Here is an 18,515-nt window from a genome sequence, read left to right as displayed (position 1 = left end):
TACTCATACACTGCTAGTCCTGTAGTTAACTGCTACAACACTTCTAAAAAATAATTTGAGGATATGTATCAAGAACCACAGGGGTGCCTGGCTGGCTCAGTCACAGAACATGCAACTCTTAAAAACTCTAGACTCATGGCTGTGAGTTTGGGCCCCACATTGTGTGTAAAGTTACTAAAAAATAAACATAAAAAAAAAGGACTATAAAAATATTCCTACTAATGACATGTATTATTTGTGGTTTATTTTTAAATACTCCAACAGAGGAGGGGAAACAGAAGGCTGGAAAGGAATAAATCTTCCCTATAGAATTCCAAGTAATTTAAGTAGATTTTTTTTTTTTTTTTAAGATTTTACTTATGCATGAGACAGAGAGAGAGAAAGGCAGAGACATAGGCAGAAGGAGAAATAGGCTCCATGCAGGGAGCCCGACATGGGACTCGATCCCAGGACTCCAGGATCATGCCCTGGGCCGAAGGCAGGGGCCAAACCGCTGAGCCACCCAGGGCTCCCCCTTACCCCCTTTACATTTTATAACTTGGGAGTCTCTGGCCTCTGCTGCCTCTGCTGCTTCTGCTGCCTCTGCTCCACTGAGGTTCCAATGAAAACTGAATGCAGGACTCGGAAAGGTGTTTTCCTTTCCTTCTTAAAATAAATCCTCCTAGTACCTACATCAAAACATAACAAAATGGCATCTTATCCTCTATACATCTCAAATTAATTCTCTAAAGGGGGAGGGGGGTGCTGGCTGGCTCAGTCAGTAGAGCATGTGACTCTTAATCCTGGGGTCATGAGTTCAAGCCCCACATTGGGTATAGAGTTTACTTTAAAAAAAGAAAGAAAGAAGAAAAGGAGGAGGAGGAAGAGGACAAAAGCAAAGTAAAGCAATCAGGTCCAAGAACCCAGAATTACTGCAACTTGAGTTTTCCTTTATTTTTCTCAAGGCTGCATTATAAAAATATGTGCCCTTATTCAACCTCCCTACTTTGTTGCCAATCTCTAGTTTTCTTCTTCAATAAAGGTTAGTTTTCTGCCCTGCTTCCAAGAGCAATATTACTAAAAATTCATTTCCCTCATAAGAAATGAGTCAGAAATCCAGTATGCTCAATGTGAAATTCTTGTGGTTACGGGAAAAAAGGAATGTAGAATTACTATATGCCCAGAAATTAAACGCAGGGAAGAATTAGGCTACATTAAAATGATAGTCTAGGTTCTGTTAAGGTGATCAGATGATGTTTTTTCTTGTTTTCCTAAGTTTCTATACTACATTTTACTGCTTGAATCAATTATGTATTTATTTACATAAGAGTATGTAAATCTGTATATATATGTAAACATTCCTACATACATTAAACAAATGATTCTACCCAAAATACTAAGGGTTGATGTCGAAAGTCCCACACATTAGTAAATTTTTATCTATAGAGAGATGCTTGCAAATAGTCTAAAATCTTAAGAATTTAGTATTTAAAAATAATTATATTTATATAACCCTAAATGGCTAAGGACAGAAGTAGTAAGGACACTTCATCATATACCATTTTGTGGCTTCTGAACTATTCAAACAAATATTAACTTTTTAAAAGAATAACCATACAATAAGCTTCTTCTTGTTCTTCCCCCTACTATGACCATTAGCTCTGGGAACAATAATTGCATCTCAATTTTCTCTTGTACTAAATATGCTAAATTTTCTGAACCCTCTATCTGACCCCTTGTCATCACTGAATTTGTTGGCCAGACTTAATATATAATAAAAAGCTGGAACACCTAAGTGGCTCAATCGGTTAAGCATCTATCTCTTGATTTTACCTCGGGGCATGATCTCAGGGTTGTAAGATAGTCTATCAGGTTCCACTCTAGGCAATAGATATAGATATAGATATAGATATATAGATATATAGATATAGATATATTTTTAAAGGGTTTCTAAACTTTGTAAGTAAACGTATTACAAAATGAACCAGGAACGCCTGGGTGGCTCAGTGGTTGAGTGTCTGCCTTCGGCTCAGTTTGGGGGTCGAGTCCCACATTGGGCTCCCTGTGAGGAGTCTGCTTCTCACACTGCTTATGTCTCTGCCTCCTATGTCTCTCATGAATAAATAAATAAAATCTTAGAAAGAAAAAATGAACCAAATCCCATCATCAAGAAATGACTAAGTATATAAACAGACCACACAAAGGTGGTTTAGAATTACAAAGGGTACTTTTAAAATCAGCCTTTGTTCTAAATCTGGGATAATCATTCTTTGCAAACTCTGTTTGGAAAAGATAACCTTTCCCTAAAGAGTACACTTATGATGAGCTCTAAGTACAGCACTGTTGAATCACTATATTGTATACCTGAAACTAACATAACACTATGTGTACTATACTGGAATTAAAATTAAAAACTTAAAAAAAAAGAGTTTACCTTTCTTTTCTCCTAGTCACTCTTTGGTGGAAGCTTTAACAAGAAAAATCAAAATACTGAAACTGTAAATACTACAAACTACTAATGTTGATATGATGATTTGTCAAATCGAGTAAAGGCAAATGGGGGACACCTGGATGGCTCAGCGGGTGAGTGAGTGCCTTCAGCTAGGGGTGTGATCCTGGGTCTGGGGATAGAATCCTGCATCGGGCTTCCCACAGGGAGCCTGCTTCTCTCTCAGCCTATGTCTCTGCTTCTCTTGTGTCTCTCATGAATAACTAAATAAAATCTTTTTTAAAAATAATAAATAAAGGCAAATGGGAATTCACTTTTAAATTCATTTTAAAAATACACATGAAAAAGAACAAAAGGAAAAAGGACTAGCTAGTTTTGCTTCAGGCATTTTCCCAAGGCATATCCAGAATCAAAGACATCTGGATACACACCATAGCTGAGATGGTAAGAAGGAAAAAAAGAAGGTAGAGGAAGAGGGTAAGGGTAAGAAATAACTATAACCTTAAATAAGAAATAAATTCTTTTTTATAGAGTTTTTTGAACATACCAACCACAAAACGAATTTATTTATACATCAAAGCCTGAATTACAAATAAATGACAGTATCAATATATTAATAAATGGTCCTAGGAAAACCTCCTAGCAATTAAGAAGGAAAAAGCCCATCAGTAATGCTAGAAAACAATTAAGGCGAATATTTATTTGACTGTTGTGTAAGAATTACTACATACAATGGAAAACACCAACAAATCTACAACTTAATACTGTGTGCAGGGGATCCCTGCGTGGCTCAGGGGGTTAACGCCTGCCTTTGGCCCAGGGCGCAATCCTGGAGTCCCGGGATAGAGTCCCACATCGGGCTCCCTGCATGGAGCCTGCTTCTCCCTCTGCCTGTGTCTCTGCCTCTCTCTCTGTGTCTATCATAAATAAAGAAAAAAAAACCTTAAAAAAACAGTATAAATTAATAAAAAATACTGTGTGCATTTAAAAAAAGAAAATCCCAAATAAAATAAAAAAGAGCAAAAGAATTGGGGAAAAAAACAGATTTGACTAATATGGCTGGCAAAGACATCTTAATAACATAGAACATATGCAAACAGATTAAGTAAGCTACAGACCGGATTTGAGATTACAAAACTATAAAAACTGGGAGGCCTGGGTAGCTTTGCGGGTTTAGCTCCGCCTTCAGCCCTGGGCCTGATCCTGGAAATTTGGGACTGGGCTCCCTGCATGGAGCCTGCTTCTCCCTCTGCCTGAGTCTCTGTGCCTCTCTCTCTATGTCTCTCATTAATAAATTAAAAATTTTAAAAATCTTAAAAAAGACAAACTATAAAAACTTTTAAGGCAATATGAATCTAGAAGTTAAAAAATGTTCATGCCCTCTGAATTAATTCTGCTTCTAGCAAAAAAAATCTAAAATACAAAGATGGTTCTCATAATTTTATAAGAGTGAAAAACTGGAACAATCTAAATGTCTAGATAAAAGGGAATGTTTAAATTATGATACATACTCTGAAGTATTATGCAGCCAAATGCTTCATTTTCTCTCATAATGACATGGGGAAATGATCACAATACAAAATTAAAGTATATATCAAAAAGGATATAAAAATAAGCAAGCACATGTACACGGTTAAAAAACACAGGAAAACACATGCTCAAAAAAGTTGAAAGAATGCATACCAAAACTTCAACATTGGGTATCTCTGGGTAACCTGATTTTAATTTGCGCTTTACACATTTTAAGTATCATATAATGATCATACATTAACTCTTAAAATAAGGAAAGAAAATTTCAGATGCAGCAGCTAAACCCAGGAAAACTAACTCAGATTTATCAGTAAATGGCAAAAAGTAAATAAATAAAAACATGGCAGGGATATAATTAAGAGGTTTAGGAGACATAAATAAGATGCAATGTACAGATCTTATTTGAATCCTGATTCATAATTTTTTTTAGTTTTATTTTTTTTAAAGATTTTATTTATTTATTCATGAGAGATACAGAGAAAGAGAGGCAGAGACATAGGCAGAGGGAGAAGCAGGCTCCCTGCAAGGAGCCTGATGTGGGACCTGATCTCGGACCCCGGGATCATGCCCTGAGCCAAAGGCAGATGCTCAACCGCTGAGCCACTCAAGCGTCCCTAAATCCTAATTCAAACAAACACTGTAAAAGAACATTTATGTTAAGAACAAAAACTCTGAACACTGACTGAATTAAGGAATTACTAATTTAGGAATTACTAATATTTATGTATATACTTTTTTTTTTTTTTTAGCATAACTGCAATGTTAATTATCACACCTAAAAAGAGTCCTTATCTCTGAGAGATCCCACTAGGTATTTTCAGTTAAAGGAAGAGAATGCCTGGGATCTAGCTGAAGATAATCCTGCAAAGGGAGAAGCATAGACAAAATAAAACAGCCATGAGTGGGCAGCCCTGGTGGCCTAGCAGTTTAGCGCCACCTTCAGCCCAGGGCGTGATCCTGGAGACCTGGAATCGAGTCCCACGTCAGGCTCCCTGCATGGAGGCTGCTTGTGTCTCTGTCTCTGTCTCCATGAATAAATAAAATTTTAAAATCTTAAAAAAAAAAACAGCCATGAGTTAAGTAATTGTTGAAGCCAGTTGATGGGTACACAAGAACTCATTATACTATTTTATCTTTTTGCACCAAAAATTTCAAACATACTCAAAGTTTTTTTAAAATACAGTTTTACAGAAAAACAAAACACTCTTCTGCTTTCCCCATGCAAACATAGGTAGGGGGTTCTACTTGAGAAATCAGGGATAACCAGGCTGATTCAAGGTCAGAGGATGAAAATTATCTTCTGTGATTTTAAGAAAGTGACTTACAATGAAATCATCTTTTCAAAGAGTCAGCCAAATCTTTACAGTCATCAAGAATCATATCAAAATTCTTTCCATTAAAAAAATAAAAACTCACAGCAAGAGCAAAATGCAAAGTAACAATTTATTTTTTTTCAAAGTAACAATTTAGAATGCAATTTGTTTCTAAAACAGAAAATCTAAAAAAATAAAAAAATAAAACAGAAAATCTAACAGAGGGATGTTCAATGAAATGGGGAATTCAGAGTAAGTATTCTATGCACTTCTTCTAAAAGGTATCAGTTCTACTGATGAAAGCTCCAAAGTTATAAAACCAAGAAAGTGAAATATGCCAGAAACTGCTGGCACTGCCTCCAGGTCATTCAGAGAGCCCACACCTGAGTTTGATTTCTACTCTATTTTTAACCTTATTCCCAATTATATCACAGAGGTAATGGTTCACTTCTAAAAATAATGTTTCTAGAAACATTATTTGGCTTTCCCGCTCCAAGTTTTTATGCAGAGGTTTTTATCCAGTAGTAAATTAGATAAGTGACCAAACAAAAGAGTAGAGAGATATCCCAAAACTTTGGCTATCTTTCATATTAAACATGAAGAACAAAATATTTATCATTTCTAGGGGATCCCTGGGTGGTGCAGTGGTTTGGCGCTTGCCTTTGGCCCAGGGCGCGATCCTGGAGACCCAGGATCGAATCCCACATCAGGCTCCCGGTGCATGGAGCCTGCTTCTCCCTCTGCCTGTGTCTCTGCCTCTCTCTCTCTCTCTCTCCCTGTGACTATCATAAATAAATAAAAATAAAAAAAAAATATTTATCATTTCTAGCAATACTATCATTACGATGCTATAGACTAATATACTACAATTAAGTATTTGGGATTACTTTCATCAGAGGACCCAACATCTCAATGTAATAATGTGTTCAAACTTAACATACAACACATTTTTTTACAACACATTTTTTAACATATTCACTTACTCTATTCTTTTTTTTTTTAAGAAAAGTTTTTTTTTTAAGATTTTATTTATTTATTCATGAGAGACAGAGAGAGAGAGAGAGAGAGAGAGAGACAAAGACAAAGACACAGGCAGAGGGAGAAGCAGGCTCCATGCAAGGAGCCCGATGTGGGACTCAATCCTGGATCTCCAGGATCACACCCCAGGCTGCAGGTGGCGCTAAACCGCTGTGCCACCGGGGCTGCCCCACTTACTCTATTCTTTTATCAAAAATGGATCTCAAAAAAAAAAAAAAAAAAAAAAAAAAAATGGATCTCAACCAAACACAGCCATACCAAAAAAAAAAAAAAAAAAAAAAAGCCATACCTATAGTTTATATTTGCCTGTAGCTTGGCTAACTACTTTCACATGCTAACAACAGCCCTTCTGACAAAGTCAAAAGCAGGAAAATTATCCCTGTTATTATTATTTAAGATTTTATTTATCCATCCATGTGAGACACAGATAAAGAGGCAGAGACATAGGCAGAGGGAGAAGCAGGCTCCCCACGGGTAGCCTGATGTAGGACTTGACCCCAGGACCCTAGGATCACAACCTGAGCCAAAAAGGCAGATGCTCAACTGCTGAGCCACCCAGGCACCCCAATTATCCCTATTTTTAAATGAGGAAAATAGGTTAAGGGAAACTAGCAATTTGACCATAGTCACACATCTAATATAAGACTCTGGACAGGAAGTCACAATGTAAATTCCTGACCCGGATTCATTCCACATCTGTCTTGACACGACCAATCACACTAGTGACATTTGTTTCACTCTTACAAAGATCACTTTAGAGCAGTACAGAAATTACATAACTATCAACTGACTTCCTATTACTTCTTACTAATGATGTACTTTTAAACACATTTGCATCTCTGATGGAAAGAAGTCACAGAAGTATGCAGACACAAGTTCAAATTGGTCAATCATTTGCTAAAAACTGTGCTAAAGCTATGACTGGGAGAAGTTAAAGACATTTTAAAAATTTAAATATTGAAATAAACTCCATTATCTATACCTTAAATATCAATTCTTTGTGCTTAGGAGTTAAGATTCCCTGAATTCTATCATGACAAGTTTTTTTATTTTTTTTTAAAGATTTTATTTATTTACTCATGAGAGACACACACAGAGAGAGAGAGAGAGAGAGAGAGGCAGAGACATAGGCAGAGGGAGAAGCAGGCTCCCTGTAGGGAGCCTGACGTGGGACTTGATCCTGGAGATCCAGGATCATGCCCTGGGCTGAAGGCGGTGCTAAACCGCTGAGCCACCCAGGCTGCCCTAACATGACAAGTTTTAAAACTCAAATTATTAGCCAAACAATTATAGGTACAAATCCCTTATAATATTTCCTGTACTAATCCAACAGGGTGACCATATATTGTTCCACCTAGAATGAGCCATTTGTAAGAGAAAATACAATTAAGAACCATCTCTGAAATTCTTACAAAATATTTTTACAAATAACTAAAAGTTTCAAGACACTCTTTCAGAGAGATCATACTATTCAAAAGGAAGAGATTAAAGCAGGCTAGAAAGGATAACAAAATGCTTATTTTCCACAGAGTGGAATGCAAGAAACAAGGTATGATCAATAGGCTCATGTAAGATACCACTGTAGAGATAAGATATATACTAGAGGATGATAAGTCGTCCTTTACTCATAATTCAACAAATCACAACTTGACAAGTGGTACTATTAAAACTTTGGGGATGCAGCAGTTCTCACCTACTCACTTAAAAAGAACTGAGGTCCAGGGATCCCTGGGTGGCGCAACGGTTTGGCGCCTGCCTTTGGCCCAGGGCGCGATCCTGGAGACCCCGGATCGAATCCCACATCAGGCTCCCGGTGCATGGAGCCTGCTTCTTCCTCAGCCTGTGTCTCTGCCTCTCTCTCTCTCTCTGTGACTATCATAAATTAAAAAAATAAAAAATAAAAAATAGTTTAAAAAAAAAAAAAAGAAAAAAAAAAGAAAAAAAAAGAACTGAGGTCCAGACAGCTTTGGGGACTTACCATTGTCACAAAGCAAAGGTCAAATTCAAACCCATGTCTTCTCTCACTTCTCCTTTCCTAAGGAGGATATATCTAACAAGTCTTCAGGGGACTAAGTAACTGGCAGAAGAGTTGAGGAGGATATAAAAAAAATAAAGGGCATCCCCTACCTCTAAGAGCCTGCAATCAAATTAATTATTAATTATAATTAACTCATAGAATAATAATTACATACCAGTATATAATTAACAGCCAAAATAAATGTCACAGACAAATGACTTCTCAGGAGAAAGCTCAAAATCAAAGAAAGGACCTACTTCTCTTCTCAACTAGCCTATCCCATTGCTTCTAAAAGCTTAACTCTTCAAGGTCAAGAATTTCCTCAGCTCGGGATCCCTGGGTGGCGCAGCGGTTTGGCGCCTGCCTTTGGCCCAGGGCGCGATCCTGGAGACCCGGGATCGAATCCCACGTCGGGCTCCCGGTGCATGGAGCCTGCTTCTCCCTCTGCCTATGTCTCTGCCTCTCTCTCTCTCTATCTCTGTGACTATCATAAATAAATTAATTAATTAATTAATTTAAAAAAAAAAATTTCCTCAGCTCAATTCCTCTGTATCTGCAGCACAGGGCTCTGTTATAGGTCTACCTCTAGGGTGACCAACACTTTTCTAGAAACTCAGTTACTATGACCCACTTTCCCTATATCTGAGACACTACCTTCTATTTCCTCAGTGACCTTTTTCTCCCTTACCTATTTGTACTCTAGGAATCACCTTAGGCTAATACATCATGGGATAGCAGAAAGAATATATCTTAGATATAGAATTCAAGTTATGGCACTACTGGGAAAAGGATATATTAGCTTCTCTGTGACTTCAGTTTCACTATCTATAAACCAGAAGTGATAACTGAAACTATTCTTTTTAAAGGGTTGTTTCGAGGATCAAGTGAGAATGTGTAAGAGTGCTTTATAAGCTATAAAATGCTCTGGGCCAATTCAACTCTAAGCCCTTAGATTTGAAATTTATCTTCAACTCTCAGCCCAAGATCTTTGTATACTCCTTTGGCATGTATGCCCCTTGGGCTCAGCTATCACTCTTCTGCATACAAGAGAAAGAGCAGAAAGAAGTCTTCTGTTCTTGGCCCCTCACCTATGGATTTCCTGTCCTCTTCTGGCTTTTCCTTACTTTTCTACAATCCCAAAGATTCTCTCAAGGTCTGGAGTAAAATTTATTATGAATGGTCAAAGGAAAAAAAATTTCCAAGTGAATGATCTTGATTTATATTCAATATCATAACCAAAATCTTCATATTCTAAAATGTTTTCTAAAATTTCTACTCAGAAAAAAAAATAAAAAAAAATAAAATAAAATAAAATAAAATAAAATTTCTACTCAGGAGTACTTATTAGTTATATTCTGAATAAAAAATTTTTAAACTGGGGATCCCTGGGTGGCTCCGCGGTTTAGCGCCACCTTCAGCCCAAGGCGTGACTCTGGAGTCTGGGGATCAAGTCCCGCATCAGGCTCCCTGCATGGAGCCTGCTTCTCCCTTTGCCTGTCTCTGCCCCTCTCTCTCTCTCTCTCTCTCTCTGTCTTTCATAAATAAATAAATAAAAATCTTTAAAAAAATTTTTTTTTTAACTAAGGGAAAAAGGCTGTTTTTCCCTAAGTTGGGAAAAATTCAACAGAAGAAGACACAAAAATTCCATACCATGTGACCCCAAATCACAGTGGATAGAAGTTACATAGTTAAGAAAGCAGTTTTCAATAGCTGTATTACAAAATACTAAGGTGCTCTGAAATTGTGAAGTATATCACAAGAATGTTACAAGTCTGTGAATGATTTACATCATTCAAGTAAATTAGAGTGGAATCAAGACTTTTTTCTCTCACTCATCTACTTGCCTATATGATTTCTTGAACAGAAAGGAGTTATGGTTATTGCTCTCCCACCTCACGGAACTCCTCTCATCCATGCTATGGCTAGGTAACATGTCTGTACATAGATGCACATAAATGCCATTCATGATGACAGGAAAAATGCTTAGAACCACTGTGATAAAGAAACCAATATTATCAAAAAATGAAATTAGAATACAAATTTTTTTGTCCTCAAAATTTTGTCAGTTTGTTTTACATCACTTTTGCTAAGAGTAACAAAGAAACAAAATACATACTATGCAAAAAAAAAAAAAAAAGAAATTAACTTGTATTTTAAAAAGCATAGCATAAGAGATAAAGCAAGATAGCAGCCAGAACACTGACCTCTAAGCTTGGTGCAAATACCATAAAGATGCTTACTACACTCCTATCTTGATTTGAAACATCTTTATTAGCTGTTAAATTTTGAAAACACTACATGTAGTACTTGTCAATGAGTGCAGTCAAGCAAAAACCAGCTTCATTTTGTATTTTTACAAAGCTGAGACTCACATCTGTGCTTTGATCTAAATTTAAAAAAGGAAATGAAAATTCAATATGAAAATAAGCAATGAGAAGGTAACTTTCTCCAAAACAAAAGCACTGAAGTTCATAATGTCATAAACAAAATAAAAACCCTATAATATATCTAAAAATTGGGTTTTAAGTTGGGAACCAAGATTTTACTTTTTCAAAGGAGCTTTTATTTTTATTTATTTTTATTTTTTAAAGATATTATTTATTTATTCATGACAGACACACAGCGGGGGAGAGAGAGGCAGAGACACAGGCAGAGGGAGAAGCAGGCTCCATGCAGGGAGCCCGATGCGGGACTTGATCCTGGGTCTCCAGGATCCGGCCCTGGGCTGAAGGCGGTGCTAGCCACCCGGGCTGCCCAGGAGCTTTTTTCTTTTTTAAAGCAATACACATTTATAGCTTTAAAATTCAAATATAAAAAGGTTAAAAAAATGCAAAAAGGTAACTCTCCTCTCTTCTGAAACAACCTCTAATAAAAACATGCAGATTTTCTAGGCAGTACAAGTATATGTATGTTGTATATTACTCATCAAATTATGATTAAAGTCACTATCTTTCAAATCACTAAAATGCCTTAAATAGAACTTTTCAAAAAATAATTAGACTGGTTGCTCTAATTATTCAGAGCTTAGGTTAACTTTTAAAGCTAATGTTTCATCACTTATAATGGTGAAAAGCAGAAACTACATTCATATTCAACCTCAAATGAAAACTTTAAGTAATCCTTTTATTCAAAGCATCTTCTAAAATGTAGCCAGTTAAGGGGTGCCTGGCTGACTCAATCCAAAGAGCATAGAACTCTTGATCTTGGGATCATGAGTTCAAGCCCCCTGCTGAATGTAGACATCACTAACAAAATAAAACTTAAAAAAAATGTAGCCAGTAAAAAATGAAGTTTAGAAAATTTCTAAGGCCTTGGTAAAAAGCTCATTAAGTTAAACCAAAAAAAGGGGTGCCTGGGTGGCACAGTTAAGTGTCTGCCTTTGGTTCAGGTCATGATTCCAGGGTCCTGGGATCAAGCCCTTGTCATTGGGCTCCCTGCTCAGTAGGGAGCCTGCTTCTTCCTCTGCCTGTCCTCCTTGCTGGTGTTCTCTTTCTCAAATAAATAAATATCTTTAAATCAAACAAAACTCTAAGATACAAGCTTATATGGGTATCATATCTCATTTACACCAAAGATGCATTTTAAATAATTACATAAGAATGAAATAAAATACATGTACAGAAATAACTTTTGAATGAGATTATAGATTTTGTTGTTTTGCGCATCATATAGTACTATCTCTTGCAGCTTTTCAGTAACAAGTATGTCTTGTGTTAAAAAAAAAAAAAAAAAAAAAAAGAGGGGCTATTAGAAATCCATATCCAGTTCAGGTTTATTTTTTTTTCTCCCCTAGTTCAGGTTTAAATAGAACAAAACAATTCATGAAAATAGTTCTACCAGCCTATTCTGACACCTGTAACAAGTAGGTTTATTTATTATAACTTCCAAGAATCTAAGACAAAAAGACTACACAATACTGCTGTAACGAAATCCATAAGCTTTGGGTCAAGGCAGAATTGGGTTTGAATCCCAACAGTACCAGTACCTTTACCCTGGACAACCTACCTAACCAGCCAGAGCCTATTTCCTCCAGTATAAATTAGGGATAACAGTATCTGACTTAGAGGACTGATGTAACCAGGTAAACAAAGTATGTAAAGGAACTCAAAGGACCAGCAAATATAACCATTAATAGTAAATATCATTATTGATATTCAAGCAGGTAACTGTTTTTTAATTTCAGACTCAAATAATTTTCAGCCCTTTTTCAAAATGGCTTTGAAAGTGCCCAAAATACTCTTTACCCAATACAGGATCAACTCAAATGTGCTCAACTATAGAAACAATCATTTATATGGTTAGTATTTATTATATGGGTCAAAGCATGAATATACATATAAATACAAAACAAAAAAATACCTTTACTTATAAGCCTGTAGCAGTTGTCTAAGAAGTTGGGACACCAGCGGTTGAGTGTCTGCCTTCAGCTCTGGGCCTGATCCCAAAGTCCGGGATCGAGTCCCACATCTTACTCCTTGTTGGAGGCCTGCTTCTTCCTCTACCTAGGTCTCTGCCTTTTCTCTGTGTCTCTCATGAATAAATAAAATCTTAAAAAAATAAAATAAAATAACGGTCTAAGAAGTTTTACAATCTTAAAAAATCTTAATATAAGTCAAAATATAACAAAGAACAGTTGGGAGTGCTAAACTTTTTGCAAAATCTTCACATTCCACATACTAATATATTATTCATCATTACCAATTTAGACAATTTAGTGTCTTATATTGAGGTTTTGTTCTAAGTCCTATTAAATTATATGGAAAAAGATATAAATAATTTCTTTTAGCAATACACCTTTTACAAACCTAAAGTTGTAATTTTTTGTCATTTATTAGGCTTGTCCATTAGCAAGCCTACTGATTACCTAATTGATCCTCCCTGACCTCATGGGCCTTCCAATCAAATAGGGAATATAGGGACGCCAGGGTGGCTCAGTGGTTGAGTCTGCCTTTGGCTCAGGGCATGATCCTGGATTCCCAGGATCAAGTCCTACATCAGGCTCCTTATATGGAGCCTGCTTCTCCTGTCTCTGCCTCTCCTTCTGCATCTCTCATGAACAAGTAAATAAAATCTTTAAGAAAAAAAAAAAAAAAAGGCAAGATAGCCACAAACAGTTAAATACAGAAGGTGAAGTGATGGGAGCAGACATATGGCTATTTACAGAAACCTGAGGTGGGCAAGGACAGAGCTCTGGTAAAGGTCATGTGCGACCTGAGCCTCCAAAGATAAACAGCCAGGCTTAAAAGACCGGGAAGAAAAAAAAAAAAAAGACCGGGAAGAGTCTAAAGACAACCAATGTTTCTCTAGATTAACTAAGTTCCTCCACCACAAAAAAATCAACACACCAATCAAATTTAACTTTTTTTTTTTTTTAACTCATTTGGAAAGGGGTCTTGCAGTGAGAAATCTATTCAGTTTATAATGACCCAATAATAGTTCAAGTAGTAAATCACCCAAATCAATGGAGAGAATGTAGGAAGAATTCAAAATGACTATACAAACAGATAGTAAGTGATAGGTTTTTTGGTATGTGGAACACAAAGAGAAAACACTTCAAATACTTTAAATTTACTGTAAGCTTGGTAGGCTCTAGATACAACAAAGCAAGAAGACCTAGAAGTCTTTGCAGACGTCACCTCCTTCTGCAGCTTTGCCTGTGCAACTTCAGGCAAACAGACCAAAAACAAACAATTGGACTTCATTAAAGACTGGATTGGAAATGCGCAGAATACACTATCTGGCCCTTAACAAAAACATGGCCTTTCAAAACGAAGTACTATGTACAGTTCTAAACACTAGTTCAGAGGCAGCAGCGTACAGTGATTAATAGACGTGTTCAAATCCAATTTTCTATCACTTACCATGTCACAGTTCCTTCACTTGTAAAATGGGAGTAGGAATACCTACCTTTGAGTTGCTGTACAATTAAATGAAAAACATGCAATTTTTTAGCATAGTACTTAAGGGTGTTCCCCAAAATGGTAGCTATCATTACTACTATAAAGCAAGAAGTAAATCTCCTAGAGAAATGTCATTAAAATATCAAGAGGGGAGCAGCCCGGGTTGCTCAGCGGTTTAGCCGCTTTCAGCCCAAGGAGGGATCCTGAAGACTTGGGAGCCTTCAGCCCAAGGCGTGATCCTGGAGACTTGGGATAGAGTCCCACATGAGGCTTCCTGCCTGGAGCCTGCTTCTCCCTCTGCCTGTGTTTCTGACTCTCTCTGTGTGTCTCTCATGAGTAAATAAATAAAATCTGCAAATAAATAAATAAATAAATAAATAAATAAATAAATAAATAAATAAAAATAGATAAATAAATAAAAATAATAAAAAATATAATACAATGTGGCCGTTCTCTGGCCCAAACACCAAGAATTACTGAAAAGAACCAAGGCACTGTCCTATTTTAAAAGGGGGGGGGGCTAAAAACTAGGGTTTTTCCATATAAAGAACTGATCTAAAACAGCATGTTCAAGAGAAATACACACTTGTTCAGCAAGTTCATTCATTCAGCTAACATCCATTGAGTTCCTACTATGCAGTGAAAAGGACAGAGAAGGTCCCTATTTTTTCTGTTTAATTCCTAGTGTAAGAAATGGAATATAAAAAAACAAGGAAATTCCAGGTAATACAAAATGTTATGAAGAAAATGGAAAGATAATTGGGGAGCAAACTCCTCCAAGAAACAACATATGAACTGAGACCTGAATGACATGAAATCAGCCACTGGAAAGTCTGGGAGAATATTGAAGCCACAGGGCACAGTAAGTGCAAATACCCTAAGGCAGGAACAAGCCTGGCAAGTTCCAGGGACAGTGCCAACAGGACTGGAAAACAGGAAGAAAGTGACGTGGCCAGGCTCCAGCTTACTAATGTAGGCAGAGGGATACAAGCAAGGTGAGTTAAGGGAAGGAGGCAGGGCCAAAACATGTAGTTTGGATTTTATTCTGACCGTGCTGGAAGGCTTTCCAAAAAAAAGGGTAACATAATCTGATTTACATTTTAAAGGATATCTCAGGCTGTAATATTCTCTTATATTCTCTGATATTCTCTTATTAAGGCTGTTAAGAGGAATGCACCATAAAAAGCCAAAGCGGAGGCAGGGAGACTAGGAGGTGAGAGTGAGAATGAGAGCTGGCAAAGGTAGAGGCAATAGTAATGAGAAGTAGTGGGCAAATTTAGAATGCATATATTAAACACTATCATTAAAGGCAAATCAGAGAGAAAGAACTAAGTCACACATAAGTAGTAAGCACCTGAGACTGATTACCCAAGAGATACAGAATAAAAATAGAGATTGAAAGGTTTTAAGTTAAGTTTGTGACTAAGGGACATGAATGGGTTATTAGTATATTGACGATACTTCCTAGTAAGTATCCTCTGAAGCTGAGGTGAAGGGGACATTTCCTTCTCTTTTGGCACCACCTAGAAGGCACTGGACTAAATGGGCATACATCCAAGACTCTTACGTGTGATTCATAAAGTAAAATCTTTCGGGACCTTACTGACAGACCACCGGTCAGGTGGTCGGCTTTTGGAGAACACAGCCATGGAAAAAGAAGTAAAGCTTTACCCAAATCAAATCACTAAATTAGCAAAACCCTTTTAAACTTCTATTATCAACTTATGCTATTCTGTCCCTGCTCTCCCAAGAGTTAAACAAGAAAACCTTATACTGTCACAAAAGCATATTAACTTCTTAATATTATCATAGAAGTCTGGGAGGAAATCTTTTAAAACCAAGATTTTAATCATTATGGCTTTGCAAACATACAGTGAATACATCCTAAAATTTAAGGTCCAAAAGTCCCTCTCTACGAAGATAGAAATTTTCTTACTCCAAAGTGCTACCATGTAGAAAAACCAAGTTACAGAAAAGCACATGCAGTATGATACCATTTTTGTGTAAAATGTGTTAACGGCCAAAAAAAAAAAAAAAAAAAAAAAAAAAAAAAAAAAAAGCCTGGAAGGATATATAAATCACTAATAACATTTTGATTATCTCTGGATGGCAGGATTATCAAGGACTTATTTTCTTTTTTTGCTTATCCATTGTAATGACTTACCAAGTATAAGTTATTTCGTATAAGCTAAAATATTCAGTTCAAGTTACATAAAAGGTAAAAAAAAAAAAAAAAAAAACTTCGAGAAAACAATTTCATTTATCTAGATCAGCAGGATTTCAACTGTGGTATTAAGAAAAAAAGAGCTCAGTTGCATACACAGGAGAAAGCAAGCTGTTAAGAGGAGGTCCCTGGAACACCACACAAGGATACACCCTTCAAGGAAGCAGTCTAAATGCCTAAGCTCTCTTCCTGGATTTCATAAGGGGCAATCAATTGGCACATGCTTCTTCTTTCTTGCCATTTACCAAAGAAACACCTCCATTAATCACTTCTCTGGGGACATTTTTTAAAAGGGGAGGGTTTCAAACACCAAGTTAGGGCAAAAAGGTCGGGTCCTCTGGTCTCCTCCGAGCTGTCGAGGGGCGCGCAGGGTGGCAGGGCTTGAAGCCGTCTACACCAGAGGCATCTGCGTGGCAGATCACCTGAAGTGGAAGGGAAGGCAAGCTTTCTGCAGCACCCCCTGAACTGGGCGGTGAGATCGCCTCCTAAGATAAAAGTAAAACACCCGAAAGGTCTTACACCATCCAAGTTACTGTGCATGTGGAGCCGCCAACGGTTTCTGACAACACACAGGAACTGGAAGGTCTCCCCAACAAACACAGGTATGACGTGCGTGAGGCTCATCTGACTTCTTGATGCCAAACCAAGACATTCTCTTAGTAAGGCCCTACCTTCGATTCTCCAAACTAGGACAACTCAAAACATCCTACTGACTTTCTACAGCTAGCAAATACCATCTTGGCCCAAACCCGAACCGCACACAGAAACAGCCACTTTGGAAAACTTTGGCTTTAAACGGCCACGCTGGACTTGCAAGCACTCCGGTAACCAGTTTGCTTTTATAAAGGGTGCTACCTCTTTTTTTTTTTTTTTTTTTTTTTTACTGTCAGCTCTGGTTCCACTTACTGAACAAACAGAAAAAGAATACTTTCAATTCGCACCACAGTCAGGACCAAAAAAGCTCCCGCTTTCGGGATGGCAGCTTTCCTGTCTCGTCAATCACAACAAAGGACGCGTCCTAATGACTTCATCAAACCTAGAGAAACAGAGGTAAAGGAGAACAGTGTGGATTTCAGGGTCTGTGGGGTTTTCCTTCCAGCTACGACTCTCTTTTTACTCCCATTATACGCCTCCACCCGAGCTGACGGTCTTGCCCTAAAAATAAAACCACCCGTAGCTACCCGTCCACTTTTTCCTGCTAAGCCCCGACCCTGGTTTCCTGCAGAGAAAGCCAAATTGCAGGCTCTTCTCCGCCTCGCTCTTCGCCGGGGGGCAGGGGGGGGCGGGCTCGGCGGCCGCGGGCTTCTCCCGGTGCACAGGCACCAGCCCGGCGGGAGAACCGCCGAGCCCGAGAAGCCAGCCCCGCTGTGCCGCAGCCGCCGCAGTCCCCCAGAGCCTGCGGAGCCCCCAGGGTGAGGGGAGGGTGGGCCGGCAAACGGCGGTGGCGGAGGGGGAGACACTCACCCGCCCAGACAACAACCGACGGGGCGGGGAGGATGGGGGCCGGGACCAAGGCTCGGCAGAAAGACCGCCTGACGCTTCCGGAACGCTGCGGCTGCCCGGGACGCCGCGGCCGCTGCTGCTCCTGGCCGCTGGCTTCCTCCCCTCCTCTGTTTTGATTCGATTGACCACGTCACTCTAAGCCACGAGACCCGGATCTGCCGGCTCCCGCGGGCGGCGGCGCAACAGATTGCAGCGACTCGAGACCCCAGCGGCCCGCCTGCGGAGCATGCGCGCGCCCCGCGCCTGCCCAGTGCGTCGGGGGAGGCGGGGCGGGCGCGGGCGCTACGGGCGCGAGCGACGCGCTCTCGGCGGGGGCGCGGCGCGCGGGGGTTGCAGTTCCGGTTGGGAGGGGTGGGGCCGAGCGCCGCCGAGCGAGGAGGGCGAGGCCCCGCGGCTCTGGGGAAGTGGCCCGGTGACCTCTGTTTCGTCTTGGGGGAACCACGTCGTGGGCTGGGCGTCTGCCTCTGCCGGACTTGGTGGCTTCCTCAGACCCGAGGGCTTAGAATAGCGAGGGGACAAGTGGAGGCGGCCGCAAGTTCGCGTTTGCCGAAGGAAGGATACC

The 18,515-nt window shown here is 38.9% G+C and overlaps 1 protein-coding gene across 5 annotated transcripts in view; it reads right to left on the bottom strand.

The window, feature by feature from the left end:
- The window catches only part of SMIM14 (small integral membrane protein 14), a 97,164-nt gene extending 78,969 nt beyond the window's left edge, over positions 1-18,195 (bottom strand). The window contains exons 1-2 of one of the 5 annotated variants that reach the window (XM_041753085.1): positions 17,915-18,195; positions 17,357-17,486 (exon numbers count right to left, since the gene is read on the bottom strand). The gene's annotated coding sequence lies outside the window, so the exon portion shown is untranslated. The remainder of the gene's footprint in view (positions 1-17,356; positions 17,487-17,914) is intronic. The other 4 variants (XM_041753087.1, XM_041753084.1, XM_041753088.1 and 1 more) reach the window with 4 other exon arrangements.
- Positions 18,196-18,515: the final 320 nt, after the last annotated feature.

Source organism: Vulpes lagopus, chromosome 4 (genome assembly GCF_018345385.1).
Source record: "Vulpes lagopus strain Blue_001 chromosome 4, ASM1834538v1, whole genome shotgun sequence".
Taxonomy (NCBI): Eukaryota; Metazoa; Chordata; class Mammalia; order Carnivora; family Canidae; genus Vulpes; species Vulpes lagopus.
This window is presented reverse-complemented; position numbering and strand designations above follow the sequence as displayed.